At 42.7% G+C, this 24537-nt stretch overlaps 1 long non-coding RNA gene across 2 annotated transcripts in view; it reads left to right on the top strand.

Moving 5' to 3' along the window:
- The window catches only part of LOC102012650, a 29197-nt gene extending 22849 nt beyond the window's left edge, over positions 1-6348 (top strand). For both annotated transcript variants that reach the window (XR_260593.2, XR_001233482.1), the window contains 2 exons: positions 1616-1755; positions 6023-6348. This is a non-coding gene — a long non-coding RNA (uncharacterized LOC102012650). The remainder of the gene's footprint in view (positions 1-1615; positions 1756-6022) is intronic.
- Positions 6349-24537: the final 18189 nt, after the last annotated feature.

The raw sequence follows: 24537 nt of genomic DNA, 5'->3' as shown, positions 1-24537 counted from the left end.
GTTGCGAGTTCAAGACCAGCCTGGGCTACAAAGTGAGCTGAAGGCCAGCCTGAACTGCATAGTGAGACTCTGTCTCAAAAAGACAAACAAAACAAAACAAAACAAGTCAGTGGGATCCGAATACGGCTGTAAGGTGTTTCATGTGTCAAAACTGGAGCACACTTAGTTTTGAGTCATGGCTGGGAATAAAGGAAGAGACCAATGCATTTGACCCATTGCAATGAGCTTCATATATATAATCTTCTGCAGTGGTTGGGACTAAGGAAGACGAAGTCTAGTATCAGTTTATTTTTTATGTTTTTATGAGTCCATAGTATGTAATGGTTACATTTATCTTGGGGAGTTGGTGCATGGATACAGTGTATCTTAATTCTTCTTTTTTTGCTCCCCATAGCTCTTCTCCCACCCTTGCCTGCTCCCTCCAACTCTTACTCCTCTTTCTGTTTGGAATAAAAAAAGTTGAAGGGGGAAAAGGATGAAAATAGTTTTTGCTCATGTGAGCTTAGAGTAGAAGAAGGCAGGCGCAGAAGGAGCTGTAATAAAAGGGACAGCTGTTGTGCGTGGATGGGAAGGAAGCTTCTCTAAAGAGCTCAGGTTTCGGCTGGGGCCTGGGGGGAGACCAGGACCTGCGAGGTCAGACGGGAGAAGGAGCGGTGTGGGTGACTGGGGCACGTAGAGCGGAGAGGTAAGAAGGGCAGGCTGGGCAACACCAAGTGGCTCTGTGCAGCTGGCCCATCCAACGGCACAAGGAATACAGGAGGTGAAGCGTGGGAGAGGTATGTTGGAGTTCAAATACCAAATTAACACATTTTCACTTTCTTCTGTAGGAAATGGGGAGCTATTGCAAGTTTATAAGCACAAGAGTAACATGATCAGATTTATGCTTTGGAAAGATGACAGGAGACAATGAATGGGTGGAGGTGGCTAACTTCGCTCATTTATCTAGCAAATATTTGTTGAATACCTCCTACCTGTCAGGCATTTCTAGGGTCTGGAGACACAGCATTGAATGAAATCGTTGAAAATTCTGTGCTTATGCTCCTCGTGGTGGAGGGAGACCGCTGATAAATAAAAATATATATAATCATGCCGGTAGGGATAAGAGCCATGGAGAAGATAAAGTGGAGAAGGAATACAGAGAAGAAAGTCTTTGCACTGAGTGACCGAGTCAGCCTGCAGAATGTGCCCTCGGATGAGCAGAGAGAGGCAGCAGATGGGGCCAGGCAAGGGCGCAGCTGGCGAGGGGTAGAATTTCAGGAGGAAGGAGTGGCCGGTGCAGAGCTGGTGTGAGAGCCCTGCACACCCCAGGGTGACAAGACAGGGGTGAAGCCTTAAGTTCCCACACAGTGGCAGGCACGGAGCCAAAAGTTACCTTGTGCAGCACCCTCAGAACATGGAGTTACTTGCTCCCAAGAGTTCAAGTTTGACAGGCTAGAACAGGATCTCCTTTTATGGGCCGTTCATGGGCCACAGTTTTGAAGAGAGACAACTGAATTAGTTTTCGCTGCTTCCCAAGCCCAGCAATTTTGCATTAAAAGAGCAAAGTCTAAGTATTATTCTGAAGCCAACAGAACATAGTTCTGTTGTAATTTTAAACCATTTGTTTCATTTCTAGCTGCTCTGAATCTATGCTTGATGACCACTGTGAGGGGAAATCATCCCCAAACGTAAGGACACACTGGCTGAGATGGTAGGTGTGGAAACCCTTCAGCTAATCCAGCAAGAAAAGTGGAACCGGGGAGGTGTCTGCCCATGGTGAGTAGACTGGGTGTCACTCTCTCTCTCTCTCTCTCTCTCACACACACACACACACACACACACAAGAAATAGACAGAAAGAAGCCGAAATATGTAATGAGATCATTAGTATATACCATCTTCGTGCTGTAGTCCAACCACACACATATTTAACGCACTGAACCCACCTTGAAATGCCCCTCAGCCCCCAGAGAACAAAGTATTAGGAAAAAATGAGGGGGAAGGGAGGACGCCAAGTGATCCATAATGCTGTCAATGTCACAATCCATCCTGAAGAGCAGAATCGAGTTAATAGACAAAGTTCTTTAGTGCTTGTTCAGCTGCCTGCCATCCAGTACTGTGCAGAAATGCAGGAGGAAATAGATGCATCATTATAGATGATATCAATAATAAATTATAGACATGCCTTATAGAGAAGGAGTAGCTCCCTGTATTTGTTTGAAGTATCAATATTTAGGATGGTGTATTTGACCACTGAATGCTAAAAAGAAAAAAAATAAGAAATATGATCTTAAAGTATTTGTTTTTAAGACTAATGATACTAGTAACTAATTTAATTAAACATGCGTGAAAAATAAGGGACAAGAATTTTATAAGTGTCACAAATTAGAAGAGAAATAATATTTTTCCCAGCATGCAATAAATAAAAACTACCTTGAAATGATCCCTCCATCTATTTATAGCATGCATAAAGGAACATCTCTGGAAGTCAAGCATTCTATCTAAATTCTAAGCATTATGTTGCAGCTCAGAGAATTTCATGGTTTAGGTTAGAATATTTTCATTCCAAATCTATGTACTTTCTAACTCCTGAAAATATTTCCTAAAGTCTTCCAGCATTGCACTACTTATAGAGTCAAGAACTTATACAGTTCAGCTAACATCTATCAAACCTTCATTTAAAGGTTAAACACTTTCTCTGTGCAAGGTGTAGCTGGGCAGTGTCCGGCAGGAAATGAAAACTGAACACACCTGAGGGCCCGAACCTCAGAGTACTAGGAGAGGGGTGCCCCAGGGGACCACACAGTGAGAGACAACTGCTGGTTAGAGGAGTCTAGGCAAGCTTCAAGGAAAAGCAACATTTGCCCAGGGACCTCTGCAGAAGAGCAAGATTTCAAAAGACAGAAATGGAGTTGATTGGAGTGGGGAGAGGAAAGCAATTAGGGTAAAGATGAGGCTCATCTACCAGAGTGGTTCCTATCTGCTTGGAACACAAGGTCAGGAAACTAAAGAGGGAAAGGAGGCCGCAGTCAGGGGTCCCTGGGCCAGCCTGAGGAGTCAGCACCAGTTTCATCCGCAGCAGGGCTCACGGAAGTCAGTGTGACATGATGTCACAGGACACGGCTGTTCATGCTCCGATGCCCAAGCACACGCCTGCTGGAGGAGGGAGGCTGGTCCTCCAGCCCCTGGGAGAGCCACTCTGAGGGCCAGGGTTTGGGGAGGACCGAGCACAGTAGGGGACATTTGGGTTTAGCACTGCAGTCCTGTCTCCACATAAGCAGCCATCCCCTCCTGAGCACAGCCTCTGTGTTCTGGCTGTCTCTGTGTCACTGGAGCTTCTGAATATTTTTTACAAGTGAAAAACATCATCAGCCACAAATATTTTCTGAGTGCTTACTAGATGAGCAGTGGGAGTTCTGCCTGCTGACACCAAATAAGATCTGCGATTCAGGTCTCAACAGGAAAGGGCAGGGTCAGGACAGCCAGTGAGCTGGGAACCCTCCCCTTGGTGAGACTTCTCTGTTACACTTCGTCTCAGCTAATGTGTCCAAAGTCTGAGTCAGGAAAAGTGTCCCATGTTTAGGGGGATGAAAAGAAGTGATCGACATTCCCAAAGCACAGAAATCCAATAGAAACGTTAAACTAGGAATAATATACACCATGTAACACACGACAGGTTGGGAGGCTGAAAAGTCGCAGGTGTTTTCTGCTCTCATGGGGGAAGTTAGGCACACATACACCCGGCCTGTGCAACAGGTTGCCGAGGGTCTGATGCTAGTCTTTGCTATTCTGAACGCTAGGAATTCAGCTGCAGTGGACATTTGGATCCCTATAGTCCCAGTAGGGGCTTTTTACAGTCACCGAAATGTTCCCTAGCTTGATGCCCTTTAAAGGCTGAGAAATCATAACTAAGAATGATTGAAATTCTAGTGAAGTTAGAACTTAGCAATAAAACTCATTTAATAAGATCAAAACAGTAATGGTCAGTTGATTAAAAGAAAGAAAGAAAGAAAGAAAGAAAGAAAGAAAGAAAGAAAGAAAGAAAGAAAGATGTTAAAGCCAGATACTCTAAAATCTATACCAGCACTACATATTCACTGGACAATATTTTGATGCATCCCACCTCCCGGAGTAGAGCTGTATGTTGGGATCTTTCTTGCCTAAATCACTGGTCTCAGTTTCTTTGAGGTAAGGCAGACAGTGAGATGCTGAGGACTTGAGACTGATGGGCCTATTATGACTCCTACTTCAGTCTTTAAAGCTTTTCTTACACATATCATGATAGTCATTTCTTCAAATTGAGATTCAACCTTGACTTTCAAAATAACAAGTATACATTTTTACTCCCCTAGTTTGATGGGTTTCCCTATTTAGCTACAATATGCTTAGTGCAAATACTACCACAGGAAGTCTAATTAACTAAATCAGGCCCGGGAACAACTACACTTTACTCTAGGTCTGTGAACAATAGCAGAAAGCAGAGCAGGAGTCCTGGGGCATGTGTGGAGTCATCACTGCCCCAATGTGTAGGACATGCTGTGCCTGTCAGAAAACCAAGTCCCAAAGGGGGTGGGAGCGTCTGTGGATCTGGCAAGTTAGTTTGGGGGAGGCAGTTGAGAATGAATGTCCACTGCTCAGTGACCTAGGCAGCTCATTTATGTGTATTTCTCTACATAAAATGTGCTGTGTGATTCTAGATTAATGTCTTTGAACACACACGTACATATATCTAACAACAAAATTGTTTTTATTGGGTATAGATTAAGGAAATTTGACTCAGGCCTTGTTGGGAGAGTTCTCTTCTCTGCTGATGTTCTCAAGTGTTCTACTCTGAATGCGCACTCGTGCTGTAGTATCTATGCATCAGGTCTTTTACATTGATTACATAGTTAGAAAATATTTCAGTAAAATATATAAAACACTTATTCGACAGGATTTTCTCAGAATTAATGAAATAATGTATGGGGAATATTTAGCATAGAGCTGATGCAATTTGACCTCTATTCATTCTGCTTTTGAGTATAACTGTCCAAAGTTCTCACTTTGAATACAGAGTTGTCACTGAAAGTATATTAACCAATACAAAGATGATTCTGCCAGCCACGTAAGAAACAATTCAAGCACCAGAATGAACAACAACGGGAACTGATTAAACACATGCAATTTATAAGATCTCTATGAATTTGTACATATGGGAAATAAGTTTTAAGGGGAAGAGAAAAAGGAAAATCTCTTCTTCACAGAAAATACCAGCTAATAAATGTAGCAAGAATAATAGGAGTAGGAAATTACTATTTTGCAACTACTATAATAATTATTCACTCAGTCAAAAATCATCAATGAATGCTAAACCTAGTGGACAAAAAAACAGTGAAGTATGGGATGTTTGAAAAATTTCATTCCTAGATTCCTATTTTTTACAGGAAGAAAGGTACCTTCCTGTGGGAATGGGGAAATCTGGTGAATACCACCTTTACCACACATAGTAGCACTAAAGAGGTACAGACTCACATCAGGAGACTGCTAATGTGACACACACGATGTGAATGAATGTCAGCAATGTCTCCCCCGATAATCGCAGTTTAACCTGGGTTTACTTGTGAGAAAGTAAACCAATCCAAACTGAGAAACATTCTGCAAAATAAAGCATCATCACCAACAAAACTCATGTAACAATATTCACATAGGTGAGAAAGGCTAAAGAGACTAAGGAGACAATTGGATATGGTCTGGATAATATCTAATGTTATTGTATCAATGTTAGATTTCCAGTTTTATGATTACATAAGACAATGTTTTTATTCTCAGGGGTAAAGTGTCAATAACATAATAATGCCTTTTTTTGTGTGTGCATATAAAAGCATGGGAATGACCACACACACATATACAACGGATGATTGAAACATACAGTTTAAATTTTAAGAAGTTATTACAGTAAAAGATACATTGCATGAATCTCCCTCAAAATCCTCCCCCTTGCTTTACACACACTTATCCCATTGTTCTTGACCCTTTCTGGAAGTTCTCTTTCTTATCTTTACCAGATGTGATCAAAAATATGTTGAACACTGCTGCACAGTGCTGTCCAGGGACAGCAGGCTTATAAACACATGACGCCGTTCCTTGTCCACCTTATCCACCAGATCTGGCATTGGACTTCTGGCTTTTCTCCAAAGCCAAAAGGATCATGAAAGGTCAATGTTATGAAGGGACCCAAGAAATTGAGGCAGCTGCAACAGTACAACTAAAGAGACTAAGGAAAGAGGACTCTAGAGCTGCTGCAAGAATGATGTGTTCAAACTGAGGGAAGGTATTTGGAGAGAATTCATTGGACTATCTTTTATTGTAATAAAATTCCTTTAAATTGACAGACTCACCATATCATTTGATCACGCCTTGTATATGTTTAGAGAGAGAAATAGTAAATGTGATGAAAATAATTAGGAAGCTAAGAGATGGGGGTGTGGCTTAGTGACAGAGCTCTTCTCTAGCACATGAGAGGCACTAGGTTTAACCCCCAGCACTGCAAACCAATGAAAAATTAGGGAGCCTAGATAAAGATTATATGGGTGTTCATGATACTGTTCTTGAAATTTCTGTATGTTTGTAATTTTCCAAAATAAAAGCTGGGGGAAATCAATCCATAGCTATAGTGGTAAGTGCTGTTCTTTCTAATTTGCAATTTCTCAGATCTGTGCAGCATTGGACTACTGAGCACAGAATCTGCAAAACTGTCCTCTGCCTATTACCCGGAAGTAGGTTTTCTTTGTGATGTGCAGTCTCTCCCAGAGCCACCATTCACAGTACAATTTGAAAAACCAAGGATCTCCTCTTGCAGGATAAAAGAGAAGCATCCCTGACTTCAGTAAGTAGACTATTTGCAGACATAAGGGAAACACAATAATGGCAAAAGATCCAGAGAAGAGCTGGCCTTTTGGCAGGATCTTGGGGTGCTTACCAGCATCCCGCTAGCTGTGTGGATTATTAAGGAACCTTCCACAGCTCCCTGTGCAATATTTCAACTGGAAGTATACATTATTGGGATTAGGTAAAAGGTGATGTGAGAATCACCAAAATGAAGTAAAATAAAGGTAGATGGCAATCACACAATATGTGTCATCATGGACCAATCAAGACTGAAAAGTTCATGAGAAGGTGTCTGATGAGCAGGTCAGGAGAGCTCATGGAGAAAGAGCTGGCTCAGCTGGAGGTTTCCCAGGGGGATCGAGGTGAGTGAAAACTGGAAGGTCACCCTGTGACTCACCATGGAAAACAAGGAGCGAGTCCTGTGGGATGTCAAGCTGAGAAAGTATCTCCTGTATAAGAAAGAGTGCAGGCACTTTCCACACCCATCTTACAAACAATCTTGTCAGAAAAATCCAAATATAGAAGGGTTTCAATGTTCAAAATGCAGAGTAAGGTCCAAATTACAAAATCAGAAAATTCACATGGGCAAGAGGTACAACAAGATGGCTAAGCTGACTGCCTGTCTGTATGATTGCTTAAGACACATCAGACACATCCAACTCATATGTAAGTTGCTGTTCTACCTTAAACAGAATAATTTACAGTGCTGTCTTAGACTTGGTAAGATTAGTATTTAGTAATTCTCTTCCTTTTTAAAATTTTTTTTGGTCATTTTTTTTTGAGACAGCGTCTAGCTATGCAGTTCAAACTGGACTTGAGTTCACTTTGTAGTCCAGGGTGGTCTCAAACTTGCAATGATCCTCCTGTCTCAGCCTCCCAAGTGCTGGAATTACAGGTGTGCACCACCACACCCAGCAGTAATTCTCCTCTTTTTCAGACTTAAGCCATATTCTTCCTCTAGTGGCAGTAAAACAGCAAAAGAAGCAGTTGACAAACCGTATTTAGGGAATAACTCCCACCTACGCTGGTTGTGTCCTACAGTCACAGGAGCAAAGCATCAGGACTATGTCTGAAGGCAACAAAGCTGCTGAGTCTTGGCGTGAGACAATGGTCATGTTTGTCTCAGTCAGATTTTAGTAGTCAAGAGAGTGAAGACTTGCTGCGTAACAACTACAACAAAAAGTGTTAGGTGAAATGTAAAAGCCAAAAACCCAGTTATATATAAAAGAAGGTTATATATAAAAGAAATATTCTTTTTAAAAAATATTTTAAAAGAATATTTAAAATTCTTTTAAAAATATTCTATTTAACAAATAACCACACCAAATATTTGCAGCAGCCATCCTAGTCCTTGTCACATGGCTCACCAACTTCAGCATCTACTGATACCTTCTTGGTTTTTGCCATATAGTTCTCCCAATATGATTATTTACCTAATAATTATTTCACTCAGTATTTTTGGTTAATCTTTTAAATAAGATATATAGTTTTAAAGGTTAAATTAAAACCCATAACTACTAAAATCTCTTGGGTCATCACAGGGCAAATAGCCCATCCGGGAAAGGAATAAGGTCCTCCCATTTCTGCCTTAGGATCACTGAGATTTGCCAGTAGACAGACCGTGAGAGTTAGCGGCATATAAGTTGCTGCTGTATCTTCAATAGCACACATGGGTTTTCTGCTCCTGGAATCAGATCCAATGGGAAGCATAAGCATTTTAAGGAAATAAAATATCAGAAAGTGAAGGAGTGTTTTAAATATGGTAATGCATTTGGGACCATGATGTCAAAAGTTTTCAAGTACTTACCCTGTGCCAGGCAGCGTTCTAAGTACATTATCTCACATACTCTTCAACTCTATGAATCAGGTGCTGCTCTTCCCACATCCCTGAGGAGGGAAGGGAGCCACAGAGCCATTTAACAATCTACCCACAGCAGAACCAGGGCTTAGAACTTGGTCACACACTCTCTCCTAACCATTGCTGCGTGCTGGAAGGTTGTTAAACTTCTAGAATCATCTTTGTGGAAGCTCTTTAGTGGCATGAAAGAGTGTTAAAACTTTAAAATGGTGGCCAATCTGTATGGGAAGTGTATTTCCAATGTAAAAATTGCAGAAAAAGTTGAGGGAGAGGGGGTACCCGCCTGGGAGGGAGAGGGGTGCTGAGAGGGATGTTAAATATGAACAGGTCTAGGTGTGTCAGCAGTGGTGACCTTTCAGTAATGCTTTCCCAGAATTTTAATTTCCTTTTTCCTATTTTTATGAAAGTTTCAAGTTTACTAAACTGAAAATATAGTTTATATTAAAAAATGAGCCAGGCAGGGTGGCGCATGCCTATTATCCCAGCACTCGGGAGGCTGAGAGAGGAGGATCATTGAGAGTTCGAGACCAGCCTGAGCTACAAAGTGAGCTCAAGGCCAGCCTGAACTGCATAGTGAGACCCTGTCTCAAAAAAACGAAAAAAAAAAAAAAAAGCATAAGGCCTTGGGAAGTAGCTCAGTGGTTGAGCATTTGTCTAGCATATGCAAGGCCCTGGGTTTGATCCACAGCATAGTAAAACAAAAAGTTATATATAAAAGATATATTCCAGGGGTTTTAAAAATAACCACACCAGGTATTTGCAACAGCCCTCCTAGTCTTTGTCACATTACTCATCAACTTCAGCATCTATCAATGCCTTCTCGGTTTTTGCAGTGTACTTCTCCCAATATGATTATTTACGTAATAATTATTTCACTCAGTATTTTTGCTTAATCTTTTAAATAAGATGTATAGTTTTAAAGTGCAAATTAAAACACATAACTGTTAATCTCTTTGGACACCATAGTGCAAATGGCCCATCTGGGGAAGGAATAAGGTCCTACTATTTCTGCCTTAGGATCACTTAGAGTTGCCAGAAAGGCAGAGTTCTCAGCCCTACTGTAGGTCTGCTGAGTCAGAATCGGAAGGAAGGATCCACTGTTTAGGGAGATTCTGTAGCAGCCTAAAGTTTAAGAGTAATCACGATGCACAGTGGCCCAATGTCCCCTGTGGAAGCTGGGGAAGTTACAGAATGTAGCAAGCTCCCCAGTGTGAATGCAGACCTACAGCAGGCCACCCCAAGAGGTAGCTGTGGAGTGCCTTGGTGCTAACCTGGGTTTATAAGGGGAAAGCTAATTATTGCAAAATAAAGGCAGCCTCTGCCTCTTTCTCCCCAGAGAGTTGCTTTGCCATTTTGTTTGAGTAGAGTCTGTACTGCTGATAAATCTTATCAGAGAATGTAGTAAGGTAACAGTGTGTGATAGCTAGCATGGAGGTGAACCTAGGCTTTTTCATGTAGAGAGAAAAAGCCACCCTGAGGCAGAAGTCCACTGCAAAGGTGAATCACAGCACAGCAACTTGGTGGGAGGGGTCAGCTTGTAGACACTGGGTGAAGAGAACTGGCAGGCCGCTGAGAAAGAGGAGCGCACACAGAATGGAGCGAGGGGGATTTCAGTGTTAGCTCCTGCTGAGAGAGAATTTCCAGGGGCTAGGACTCTGCAGGGATGACACTTCGCAAGGTGGGCAAGGCCAAGATCTGGTCCCACTCTGAAAGGAAAGCCCCTGTGCCTCCTAAGCACACAGAGATGGGAAAGCTTAGGGGTAGGGGGCAGAGTGAGAGGAGGTCTCTGGTGGCCTTGGGAGGAAGAGTGTGCATGCAGGTCTCTGCCTAGATGCTGGCATTCTTCACAAATTACTAATAAAACCATAGCTAGTGGAGGGGTGGAGGTAACCCGATTCCTGGAGCCAGTGTGTACTAAGCAAATCCCTGCAGATGAAGAGACATCTGTGTGTTATATAGTTAATGGAAACCTTGGTGCTGTAGGCAGCTGAGGTAGCTAAAATATTATAGGCAGTCAAATAGGGCTAGGCCCTTGAAGGAGCCAGTGCAGAAGACAAGATATCTTGCAAGTGTGGGAGGGACAGGCACCTCTGCTGTGGGCCAGACCTCAAGACAAAGATAAAACAAATGTACCCACATAGCTCCCTAAGGATAAACATCAGGGACTGATATTCTAAATAGGTGTCTATCACCTTGAGAAAGCCAAGAAGAGTCACTAACTCAACTCCCTGCAGAAAATCCCCTGAACTGTATTCATGCCCACTTGCTATGTGACTTGCTTCCCTGTTTGATCCTAATTTAACCAATTTTACCTGAGCAATTGGTTGACTATAGTTTTGTCCCACCTCATGCCCATCTTGCGATTTCCCGTTTTGCCCACCTTGGACCCACCTCACATCATGGACTTGCTCTATAAAAATCCCTAGAAAAGGCAGGTTCCTTGGCAACCGACTTGAATCACCTTCTCTGTCTCTCTTGGACAGAAGCTTTCTTTTCCCCAATAAATATGTTCTGCTCTTAACCTCCGTTGTTCCTAAAATTCATTCTTTGATTTTAGAGAACACAAACTCATACCAGACATCTGGTAGATTGGGAGTTTCCTTCCCTTATACATTGGCAGTGCATAGACCTAGGCAAAGAGCAGAGGCAGCTTAGGTCCACCATGTCACAGAGATGTGTGGGGCATGGCAGGCTGTAAGAGTCCCCGAGACACACCGAATAAGACCAGAGAAATCTAGTCCAGCTGGAGGTGGGTTAAGAGAAAAGTGCCTTGTGGAGAACTTTGGAGGGATTATGCCCAGGGGTGATGGCAGAGCCTTCACTGAGTGCCTTCCAGGAGCCAGGGGCTGAGTAACTCATAGTTCCTTAGTATCAGTATGATGCAGGGAAGAATCTTTCCCCTGGAAAGACCAGTGTCTCAGCAGCTGGGAGATGCCTTCTCTGGTGACACGAGAGCTGTGTGTGAGTATGAAGCCAATGGAAAGCGTTACGTCTCTTAGGACAATATAGAAGTCCAGTTCTAATTTGCAAAGGGTCAATAAAGATGGCAAAGGCGGGGAGATGGAGAGGAGAACCTGGAAACTCGAAAGAAGCATCACCTATCCTATGGCCAGAAAGCGGTTCTCTTTCTGTCACATGGAGCCCTCAGGACTCCCTGATTATTGCCTGCCCAGTGTGCCTAGTTTTTAGGTTATTTCTCATGCATTTATTTTCCAAGTGACTTTATTTTCTCAAAGATTGTTATTCCTTTGTAACTCTTAGATGTGCAATTTCTATGTATTTCTCTTTTCTATTATACGCACATCATTTTGAACTTGATTCTATTCTTAATATTGATGGTCTGGTAAATTCTCCATCCCAATATGTCCTTTGGATTTGCATTTCCCTTAACTTTCACATTAAACCTTTTAACAATTGCACCAGTGTTCCCCACTCCAACGTCGGGTAGTTGACAAGAAAGGTGATTTCAAAAGGAAGGGAAGAAGCTGACTAGTCTGTGAGGTGGTTATTGTGAGTGTTCAGTTTGAGACCATATACTCACACAGTTAACACTGTGCAGTGGACCTTATCCTGTGCAAGTTAAACAATGAAGGCATCTACAATCCTGCGAGGTGATATTAAGATGTTCAGGATTCAATGAGTAGGCATCCAAGGTCTTTTTCAGAACCTCCAATAGTGATGAAGGTCAGCTGTCTAGGATTGAAGTCCACCAGGCCAGGGGAAAGCCTTTGACTACGTTCTGTGCTTCCTACTGTATTATCTTGAGACACCAATAAAATAACATTTTATGGTAGTGAAGCTGCTCTGGGTTATCTGCTATGTTAACCCCTTTCCCATTGCTGGGACAAAATACCAGCACCCACAACTTTAAGGAGGAGGAGTTTACTAGAGCTCATGGTTTTGGTGGGTTCAGTTCATGGTCTTCTGGCTTGAAGGCAGAAACAGCATGGTGGAAGAGCCTAGCAAAGGAAAGCTGCTCAACCCACTGCAGCCAGAAAGGAGAGGAAACTGGGGCTGGGAACAAGCATGTACCCTTCAGGTCACACACCACTGACCTGCCTCTCCCAAGCAGACCCCACTCCCAATAATCTATTCAGTTATTAATTCATCAATGGATTAATCGACTGATGTTTGCAGTGCCCCCATGATTTCATTACCTTCCAAAAGCCCCACCTCTGAACATATGAGACTTTGGAGAACATTTTAGACCTGAACCATAACAGCTACATCATCTGGATCTACCATTCAGGTTTCAGGCACAATTTCTTATAGTTTACAGAACTGCATTGCTAAGCCAGCCATAGGTTGCAGAAGGACACCTGGGTATCATAGAGCACACAGTCACACCACAGTACTGTGGCAATCACCAGTCTGAGTGAACACCCTGTCATACATTCAGTGGGCATAGAGACTTGGGGACACAGAGCAGGTTTGGCCACCCCAGGAACTCAAGGAAGGAGGGCTTGCAAGTGAGCAGTCAGCCATGAGAAAGACAGAGGTGGGAGACATGCAGAAATGGTGGCACAGAGCAGCTCTAATGGGCCCTGAGACACATTCTGAGAATGCCCCAATAGTACGGCAAAACACGCTAATATCCACTGCACAGGAGCACTCTCTTGCCCCAGATGCTGCTGTCTAGAATTCTCAGGCCCCGCTGTTACCACCAGCTGAGCTCTGCTCATTTGTTCCCTGGCTTGGTCCATGCGAGTTGAACTTGTCATTATTTTTAGCAAATTAAGTGAATTACTATTTTTAAAAGTATATGAAATATAAATGCAAAAGCCAAGAGTTAGTTATATCTATGAGAACTTGGTTGAATATTTTGAAAAGTTTCAGTAAACATAAGTTCCCGGACAATAGTTAAAACGGAAAGGCAATTGCAAAAATCTAGATAGATTCCACACTCAAGCCTCAAAAGTTTTTGCTTCCCTTTAAAGAAAATTATAATTGGGAAGAGTACCCAGTACCTAAGGGGATCTATAAAGAGTGTGCTTGATGGAAGAAAAATGAGCCAGGACTTCAGATCATTTACCAATAGTCAAACGATACATTCTGGTCTTATATCAAAAGGTTGGCAAAGGATTACACAATTTTTTAAACTTAAAATACAAAGTTGATATGTGTGTCTATGTTCTTGTTAATGTACCTCTTTAACTAGACCTTCCAGTCATCAACCAGTTTTGTGACCTGATTTCCTGGATAAGGGGCCTCCGTGGAAACTCCTCCCACCACTGTTTTTGGAGATCAAGGAACTGGGCATTCCCAGGCCCGGTCTCTTCTCAGAAGTGAAGGGTAGTAACATTTCATGGAGAAGTTTCCAAACACACTATGTAATTCTAAACGTTATTAACTGCAGCCTAATAGTGACCAGAAGAGACAAGGACAGCTATTTCTGCTTCACAGAAAATGGTGTCATTACTGCAAGAGCATAAACCCGGTTTGCAAGTCCCTTACATACCGGCTTTGAAACTGAGGTTCTTGATGAACTCAGAAGCAATTTCACAATTTGCATTCTTTCCATTTGGGGCACGAAGATTTTATTTTTTATGCTATGTAATTTCAAATTGCCTTAATTCCAATTTGAAAAAGCCACAATTGCCCCGTATTAGAAGCAACCTTCCCTGTGAGGCAGTGGAAATTGGCCACCTACAGGAAACTGTGCTCAGGGCAACATCTGACTTCTTGACCATGCAAGCCTCCAGCTCTGAGCTGGATTTTGGGCACAAAGCCTATGCCTGCTCTATGCAGCAATTTTCCTGAGCTTTACCCTGGAACAAGTCACTTCTCTGGGCTTCTGTCTTTCTTTACAAGATCTGGGTCTCCACCTATATCTCTAGACTTCAGGTCACTCAAGTTCTTCAATTTGAATCTTGTGAATAACTTCACAGGTTGTGTTTTAAGGCATAGGACCAAGATACTGACCCATGAATGCCTTAAACACCTGAAGACAATAAGATTTCTTCATTGTGTCTCTCCATCACTTCGTCTCTGACAACAGTGTCCAGTGACTCTATACCCTATCTAATACTGTGAGACGACCAGTATAGTCCTTCAGATTAAAACAAGGCACAATACACATGATCCTGACCTTACTGGATATCTTGAATTCTAGGATTTAGGCAAGTCAGCAGGGAGTTCAGAAGGCATTATAGAAACCAGAAGGGCGGAGACCAGGACTCCAGCAGGTGTTCTCTTCTTCCCTTGCCTCTTTTATCAGAATTGACTTCTGTCATTCAGAAATAGTTTGCTTATCTGGAGCCGCCTTATACAGTTAGGTCATCAGCTTGCCCAATTATGTTAAGAAGTTGAAGCAAAAAAGGCTTCTAAACTCCCAGGTTTGTCAAGATGTCAGGATTGATGTAAGCCCTTTACTTTTTTATAACAATGTTGTTAAAGCAGAATTCACACAGCATAAAAGCAAATCCTTTATACAGTTCAGTGGGTTTTAGTATGTTCACTATGTCATTGTTACCATCAGCACTATCCCATTCTAGAACATTTAAATTACCCCAAAAGAAACTCCCAACTCAGTAACAGCCCCTCCCTGTTTTCCCTTCCCTTTAGTGATAGGCAATCACTAATCCACCTTCTGTCTCTGTGGATTTGCTTGTTCTGGCCATTTCTTATAAATGGAATCATATGGTGTGTAGGTTTTTGTCTCTGGATTATTCAGCTCTGCACGTTTTCCAGGTTGATGATACTGCAGCATGTATCAATATATCATTTATTTTTATAGCTGGACAATAATCTATGGCATAGATAGATCAGATTTTCTTTAGCCATTTTGCTGTCAGTGGACAGCAAAATTTGGGTTATTTCCAACTCTTCCCTATTGCAAACAAAGCTGTTAGGAGCACTTATGTACAAGTTTTTGCCTGGAGATATGTTTCTTATTTGTTTAGGTATATATCTAGAAGTGAGATTTCTAGATCACATGGTAACTTTGTATATAACTGAAGAATTGCCAAACTTTTCCATAGTGGCTGTATCATTTTATGTCCCCACCAGGTTTGCAAGAATGTTGTGTTCTAAATGTTTTGTCATCGTAAAATTCATGTGTGGGAAGCCTAACCCTATGAGGACATCAAGAAATGGAGGCTTTGGGAGGTAAGGGGGTTGGATGAGTCATAAGCCTGCAGAGCCCATGACTAGGGTCTTTATAAGAAGAGCACGAGACAGCAGAACTTCCTCTTTGTATAGTGGGGGAAGAGCAAAAGGGGGCAATCTGCAAGCCAGGAAGAGCCCTCCACAGAGCTGACTGCTGGTATCCTGTTCTCAGACTGCCAGCCTTTGTTATTTAAACTGCTCACTCTGTAACAGTGTGGGATAGCAGCGGAGGAAGACTGACACAGTGAGAGTTCCAATTTCTGTGCAGCCTCTGTGACACTGGTTATTTTCCTCTTTAAAAAGATTAATTCAAGAGGCTGAGAAAGAAGGATAGCCATGAGTTCAAGGCCAGACTAATCTACATAGCAAGACCCTGTCTCAAAAAAAAAAATATTATTATGGCCATCCCTAGTGGGTTTGAAGTTGTACCTTATTGTGCAGCTGTTGCCTGTTCTGTGGTGCTGGAGACGGGATCCAGGGCCTTATACATGGTAGTGATGTGTTGTGCTACTAACTCATACCCCTGGTCCTTACACTGTGGTTTTGATTTGCAATTCCCCAAAGACTAACAATATAGGAACATTTTTTACTGGCCACTTGTGGGTCTTCTTTGGAGAAATGTCTATTTGAAGTCACTGACCCATTTTAAAATTGGGTTGTGTTAGGCCAGGTGTGGTGACACACGCTTGTAATTCCAGCATTTGGAAGGCTGAGGCAGGAGAATTGCTGTGAGTACAAGCCCAGCCTGGGCTACATAGCAAGGCTCTGTCTCAAATAAATAAATAAATAAATAAATAAATAAATAAATAAATAAAGGGGTTGTCTTTTGTAATTGAGTTGTGTAACGGTAAATTTTGTGTCAACTTGCCTAAACTATGATAATGGATTGTTATGTCCAACATTAGTCTACATAGTGCCATGAGGGCATTCTGTAAATAGGAGGACTATTTCTGAGTAAAGGAGAGCGTGCTTGATAGTGTGGGTCATCCCATCAGGTGAAGGCCTGCAGAGCAAGAGGTGAGGTTTCCTAAAGGCAAAAACATTCTGCCTCAAGACTACAATATAGAAATCCTGCCTGAGCGTCAGTGTGTGAGCCAGGTCCTGCAAATCTTAAAATCATCCTTTTTTTCTTTCTTCCTTCTTTTTTCTCATTTCTCTTTCTTCTTTCATATATGAAAAAGACTGTGTATAACTGATCTGTTCTCTGTGGAATCCTGTCTGGTACAAGTTGTAAAAGTTCATTATATATTTATATATCCTACATCCTAAACCCTTCTTCAGTATTTGAAAATAAAACCCATATTTGCTTAAGCTACTCCAGTTGAGTGTATTAGCCACAACCATAAAATCCTAAATGAAGTTCATAGGGTTTTCTGAGGACCAATCAGACAATGGCATATAAATCTTGATACATAAATCACTTAATGTTATTATCATTATTTTTACCACCTTTGAGTTACTTTACAGAAGTAAGCTCTACAATACTGATTGGGCCTTCAAGACACCACTCTTGTCTAGGGTTTCTGTCCTACATGAGACACCATAGGGCAGGGTAGGGGTCAGCTGCATGATGGGAAACTGATGCAGTCACATAGGGATATGGCATGATTGTCATGCTCAGCTCTGGCACTTTGCAGTACTTCATAGATTCTGAGCAGGAGGCTCTGCACTTTTTCTGTAATGCTGAGGATGGAACCCAGGGCCTTATGCATGCTAGGAAGCCCCCCACCTCTGGGCCACACCCCAACAAGACTCTGTGTTTCCATTCTTCATGGAATGGAGCCCTGTTTATTATGCAGCCAATCCTATTACTAAGCATAAGAAATTCTTTTTGCTCAGAATAATAGCTAGTATTCTTAAATTTTATCATCTGTTATTCAGAAAGCATTACATTCTACTAAATAGACTGTTTTAAAAGGCTGGGGAATATACATTGTAGAAACACCTTACCAAATATGATATAAACAAATGAAATTTTGACATTTAACAAGTCAGCTTTAGTTATCTGAAAAATTCACTTATTTAGAGCAGTCAAGTGCTTGATAAAAGAAATGTCAATATATTTCACAATAACAAGACAGAGAGAATCTGCAGGCTTTGTAGTCATTGCAGTTATTAGGGTGTTTGCATTGCTAGGGTTTTGGGCGATTATAAAGTAAATATTTTGAAGCAGACATTTTCCCCTCGCTTAGTATTGGTGTAACACAATGGGAGGAACCAGCTGTGAGGCTAAGGACAAGCCACTTAGCCTTCTTAATCTTTGCTTTCTGCAAATGAGGGTGATACAGAGCAGACAAGTCTACCCAGAAGTGTTTGTTTTGTGAGGTACTGCATAGAGGTTCCCCAAAAAGCTACAGATAGAATTTGCATGTTATCCTTTTTCTGGATATTTACCCTAAAGATCTGAAATTGGTCTGCCCTCTTAGGATCTTTGTAGCACTACTCACTATAGCCAAATCACAGCACCAACCTAAGTGTCTGTCAATGGATGGATGTATAAAGAAAATGTGATGTGTACACACAGGGGAATACTACACAGCCTGTGGAAAGAAGGAAAGTCTGTCATCTGCAGCAACATGGGTGAATCTGGAGGTCATTATGTTAGGGAAATCAGTCAGACACAGAAAGACAGATACTAGATGCTCTCACTTAGCAGTGCTGCTGTGCCTGTCGCAGTGTCCTGAATCAGTTCAAAGTGTTGCCCTTTCACAGTCAGTTCAACTCTGGAGAAGTCTGTCAGTGGCAGATCCAATGAGTAAGGTGGATGAAGACACAGCATCACGTTTTTAAGAGCTGCCTCTCCATTGGACGGCATCTGGGAGCAGCATTTATTGTATTTTTGATCATGTCTCATAAAGACACTTAGGTAAGAGGACTCCAGAACTGCTTCAGAAAGTGGCAAGCACAATGGGATGAGTGTGTTTGAAGTGAATGGGAGGATTTTGAGGGGGATTCATGGTGATGTGTCTTTGATTGTAGTAAGTTTTAAAATTTAAATACTCAGGGAGACTCCTCCGGCTGGCTTCTCTTTGGGCAAATCAGATGGACCAGAGAGAGGCAAGAGTGATGGCAGAGTGACCACTGACCGGGATTTTATGCCAATCTAAGAGAGCAGAGACAGCTCCTAGACTGGGCTGTGGACCTGGATTCAGGAGGTCTTTGGAGGTAGAGAGGACAGCACTTATCACAGGATTGAATGGAAGAAGGAGAAAAGGAGAGGATTCTCTGTTTTTTCTTGATGAAAAATGTAGCACATGCTCCATACACAAAGTCTGGAAAATTTAGTGAAGTGTGACCAGGCTACCTGATGTAATGTGTAAACCTGGCTTTTTCTTGAGCAAGAAGGATTCTATTATTACTGTTACAGTTTTGAAGTGTTCCATGCATCCTAACTTATATATAGGCTTGGAGGATTATCAAAGTTTTATGAAACAAAAATAAGATAGAAGAACCATTTTTACCCTGTTTAATGCAGAATTGCCTAACCTGACTTGACTTTGGAATCTTGTGTTTTTCTTGTTTTGGACAACTGCTGCTACCATCCCCTTTGCTTACCACCAGAAAACGTGACCGAATCTCCCCGGATCTCTGCTGCTTTCCCAGTCTTCCCTTTCCAGATGGGCATCAGGACTGCACTGTGTAAGTGCAGTCTTGATTACTCAGTGCACCAGCCCTTAGTGCTTCATGGGAACTTGAAGGCTTAATCTCGGTATGGCTTTTACCCTTTCTCTTAGCATCCTAGCAGGCAAGGGTAGGCTAGATTGCACCATTCTTTACCTTTTAAAAAATGTAACCCAGAATTGCTTTATCTACCAGATCATTTTATGAAAGTGGGGAATTTGTGTAAAATTTTAATAAAATTGACTTTGTCTCCCAAATATACCTTCTCTTCATGTAGAAAGTGACAGTCCCAGGAACATGAGCTACCCTGATAACGTACAACTGGCAGAGATCAGGGAAGCTGCGTTTTAAGCCTGTGCGTACATCAGAGTGTTTAGAAATGTGTCTACTTGAAATTCTTTCATTTACAGGCCAGTTTGGCAATTTAATTTGTTATTTGAGAGCAGTGACAGTGGGTACTTAGTGAAGATCCAAATATCCAGGGCAGGGGGCTGTGGTGGAATAAAAAAAAAAAATTTGTATTGATGTTGTCGAAAATGTCAAGAAGAAAAAACACCTCATTTTGTTTTTAATATTTTGGGTGGATATTGGTAATAATAATAATGAATGCTCCTGTGCTGCAGCAGACATTGATACTGTTGGTATCATTAAGGTAGACATGGTATGTCTTACGCTCAGCTTAATTTTAAGATTTTAATAACGGGAAAAATCTGTAGGAAGTGTGGTACATTATCACACTTAAGGAAGCCAATTAAATTAGTCTCCTGACACAGGCTGCTTTATAAACTCATTTATCACACAGCTTAGCTTGGTGTGACCTTTCCACTCCTTCTTGGATAAGGATGGTAGCAATTTCTCAGTAGCAAAATTATTGATTTTTTTTTGACAGACCTTCTTTTCTGCTTTGATTTTCCTTCTTTTCTGCACTTCAATTCTGTTGTCACCTTCTCAAACACATGGGGAGCCCCATTTACATGCCGACAGGAGAAATTCTGCTTGGCAGGCTACGGGAAGCTGTATTTTAATGCTCACACTAATTACCCACACCCAAACAATTTATGAAGGCATTTTGCTCAATATGGAGTGTTTCCTTTATTCAATAACAGAAAAAAGTGTTGATTATCTACTGAAGCTTGTCAGGCTCGCCAGGTAAATGTCAATCCTTTTTTTCATTGTTGTTGAACTGTTCAACTCCATGAACTGTAATACTTTTTCTGCTGTATTTTAATACTCTTTGCTACACGGTAAGTGACAATCCATTTGTCACCCACAATATTGACATAAAACATTTGACCAGCTGATTAAAATGTTTCTCTTTATCAATAATTTCTTGTGGTTTGAGCAAGGCATCTCTTCATGGAAAAATAACCAGGTGAAATGAACTCTTTTATTGTGAAAACTTTATTTAAAGTTAGTCTTTTTAAAAGATAAAGATTTTTCCCAGAAAAATAAGGAAGGGAGCAGTTACCAATAGGAAATAAATTTACTCAGTATCCATTCACCAGAACCCGTGCCAGGAGTACATGCTATTTCTTTCAACACCACAAGATGGGTCTTTAGGCTCCATTCTATAGGTGGCAAACTGAGGCTCAGAAAGGTCAAGTAACTCATGAGGTTAGCTGATGGCTGGTTAGCCTAAGATCTAACATAAAGTCCATAGAGCTAACATCCATCTCCTCCCCTTCCACTATGCCTTTTCAGTTTCTCCCATGACCAGCACGGTCTGTGTACCCTGGGACTTTAGGCATGCCATGACCCAGATGGATTTGATTTGCAGAGTTCCCTGACTTCTTCTCAGGGGTGGCAGTGGAGAGACAGGAGACTCTTACCCTGTGTAACATGAAACTCATGCTCATGGCCAAGAATAGCTGTTCTTCTAGTGGAGTGGAAGTTCCAAAAGCCTTTTACAGGTGCTTTTACAGGGAGATAGAAACTATCACTGGTTCCTAACAATGGTGGCCTTTGTTTTTCTTGGTAGCTGGGCTTTTATTTTATTTTTTTTTATTTTTTATTTTTTGGTTTTTCTCCGGTACCGGGCACCGAACTCACGACCTTGCGCTTACCAGGCAGGCGCTTTTGCCGTTGAGCTAAATCCCCAGCCCCTGGGCTTTTATTTTAAGGAAGAATGCTATTCCACATCTACCTCTGTGCTTCTTGTACCAGTACTGATAACCATGCAGGCCAACTGCGTGAATCAACCCCAAAAGCCTCATTCCTGGTGGCACACATTTTTAAGAATATCAATGGTACGAGAAGCTCTTGTCTGTTTAAATTGTGGTAAGTTCCCTAAAAGTCTAATTGTCTCAGGATAATTCCCAAAGGACTGAGAAGCTCTAAAACAAGTAGAAAATATGTCCGTACTAGGATTGAGAGTCAGAATCAGTGTCAAGAATTTTCCTTGTTTCTGGGTTTTTTGCTTTTTAGAGATAGGATCTCACTATGTAGCACAGGCTGGCCTCACACTCACAGCCGTCTTCCTGCCTCAGCCTCCTCAATGCTGGGATTACAAGTGTACCAAGACACCCAGGAATTCAAAAGATAGCTGAATAAAGGGATTTCTTCCACTAAAATGTCTCTATTGTTGACCTAAGATAAGGTTGAGGTCGCCAGGTACTTTATGCTGGTGGAAGCAACATAGATTCCACTTGAGTAATTAAGTGCAACGTTTCCCAACAATTAAGAACACTAGGAATCCAAAGTAATATCAAATTTTAAAACCTACTTTTGCCTGACAACTAAGGTAATACAATAAAACTAAAACTTTTAGGAAAACATACGCAAGAGAAGAAAAGGAAAATGATCTATGATCACTGGCACCCCTTAGTCATGAGGAGGAACAGGCTACCGTTCCTTCAGGGAGAAAGGACCTTGCTGAAAACATGACTAGTGGCTCAGAAATCCACAGAAAAGCCAGGTGAGCAAGACTGGGAGGATGAGCCGGGAAAGTGACAAAGAGAAGTTGACATGCTGACTGGAGGCCAGGGAGTGCAGAGGAAGGATTCTGTGGGGCTCCCGGGCTACCATGCTGGAGACCTGCCTCAGAGGCTCTGCTGTGGTCACTGCAGCACGTGGCACCTGGGCTGTGTTTATTAGTTAGGATTCTGACAGAGCCAATAGGGCACAGACCAGGTGTGATTAAGATTTATGGGGAATGGCTGTATCTTTAAACTGTATAACTGCAAAGAAATAAAAGATGAATTAAAAGTGAATTCCAGTCAGAGAGATGCTGCCATGACTCCACCTCAAAATCCTCCCTTTCACCTCAAACTGTCCCTGCAACTTTCTGAAGCAGCTCTGGAGCCCTCTTTCCTAAGTCTTTATAAGGACTGACAAAAAATACAGTGAATGCTCCTACCCAGTGTCATCCAATGGAAAGATGGCTCATAAAACATGATGCTGTGTCCTCATCCACCTTATTCACCACGTGTGGCACCAGGGACTTCTGGCTCTTCCTCAAAGTCAAAATGACCAGGACAGCAAAATGTTCTAAATAGATTCAGGACTTCGAGGAAGCCAGGACAGCACAACTAAAGACACTCAAGAAAGAGGACTCCAGAGCTGCTGCAGGAAGTGGCAGGGATGATGAGACAAGTGCATGTGAAGCAACAGGGAGGATGTTGTGGGGGATTCATGGCACTAGGTCTAATCAGTTTTGATAATTTAAATATTCACCATATGTTTCAATCACATTGGCATATTCTTTATGTATATCAGCAAAAAGGAGATAAAGATAGAGATAGAAGAGGAAGAGGAAGGGAAGGAGAGGAGAGGAGGAGAAGGGCATGGAGAAGGGGGGTGGAGGGAAGGGTGAGAGGGGAGGGAAGGGGAAGAGGAGAAGGGAAGAGGAGAAGAAAGTGGAGAGGAGAGGAGAGGAGGGGAAGGGAGGGGAGAGGAGGAGAGGTGAGGGGCGGGGAGAGGAGATTGCCTAGGATACTGACCATGCCATCAAGGAGGCAGAAAAGCCCCCCACAGACTGAAAGCGGGAGATGGGGACAGAGATGTGACCCAACCTACCTTGTAAAAGCCCAGAACTGGAGCAGCCACCCGTGCCGCTCTCCCTCAGGAAGCCAGGGCAGTGGTGTGAGTCCCAGAGGCTGGACAGCTGGGAGTGGCCATGTCCGGGGGTGAAGACAGATGCCCCAGCTCCGGGAGGAGAGACCCATTGCCTTCCCTCTGCCTGGTGCTCTCTCCAGGCCCCCAGCAGATGGGATGGTCCCAAGCTGCACTGGAGCTGGATACCTCCCTCTCAGTCCCGGGGCTCCCAGAGATCCCTATGAACACACTCACAAGTATGCCTTCCCCAATGGCCCAGGTGCCCTTGATCCGGTCAAGATGATGCTGAAAATGAGCTCACAGACAGGGCTTCCACTGTCCTCGCCCTGTGGGTCACTGGCTTCCATTTCCCAGGTGCCTGCTCCAGCCTCGGCCACATAGCTGCCCCACGGATGCGGGACCAAGGACTGCGAGGCTCTTGGATTGCAGTCCAAGATTCACCTTGCACCTGAAGGGCCTCAGGTGGGTGAGCCCCCCAGGCCTGGGAAGGAGTGCCGACGCTCGGTCCACAGTGCACATGTTGTTTTTGCACCATGAGCTCACACAGCTTTATATAGCTCTGTGGCCTGCTTTTCCCTCCTACACGCAATCGGGTCTGTTTTCCTAAAACGTGAACTCTTTTCAAAGTTAAGCTTTTCAGTACTATGTAATAACAGTCCCATTTAATCAGCAAAAAGCATATGCTATATTAATTGTCCCAAAGAAAACTTGAAAAGACAGGAATTACAAAGGCGGAAGCGTTGAACTTGGAAGAGAGGCGACTGGATTCTCTTTCTGGCTGTGGCGGGCAGTCAGCAGAAGGCGGTGTCCTGCACTATTGCTTCCCCAACACGACACAGTCACCGACGGCCTTGCTCACTTGAGGGAGGAGGACTTGGCAGGAGGGAGGGTCAGGAGCTGTCTGCACCCACCACGCTGGGGCGGGTGGACACAGGCCCAGGTGCAGACATGGAAGCAAGTTCAGCCCAACAGCAAGGAACATGTCTGCCCTGGCTGTGTCCGGTCAGCAAGGGAGAGTCCAGAAGCTGCTGACATTCACACATGGAAAGTCCC

Source organism: Chinchilla lanigera, unplaced genomic scaffold, assembly GCF_000276665.1.
Source record: "Chinchilla lanigera isolate Chin_1 unplaced genomic scaffold, ChiLan1.0 scaffold00017, whole genome shotgun sequence".
Lineage (NCBI taxonomy): Eukaryota > Metazoa > Chordata > Mammalia > Rodentia > Chinchillidae > Chinchilla > Chinchilla lanigera.
The sequence above is the reverse complement of the archived record's forward strand: the minus strand, read 5'-3'. Positions and strand labels throughout refer to the sequence as shown.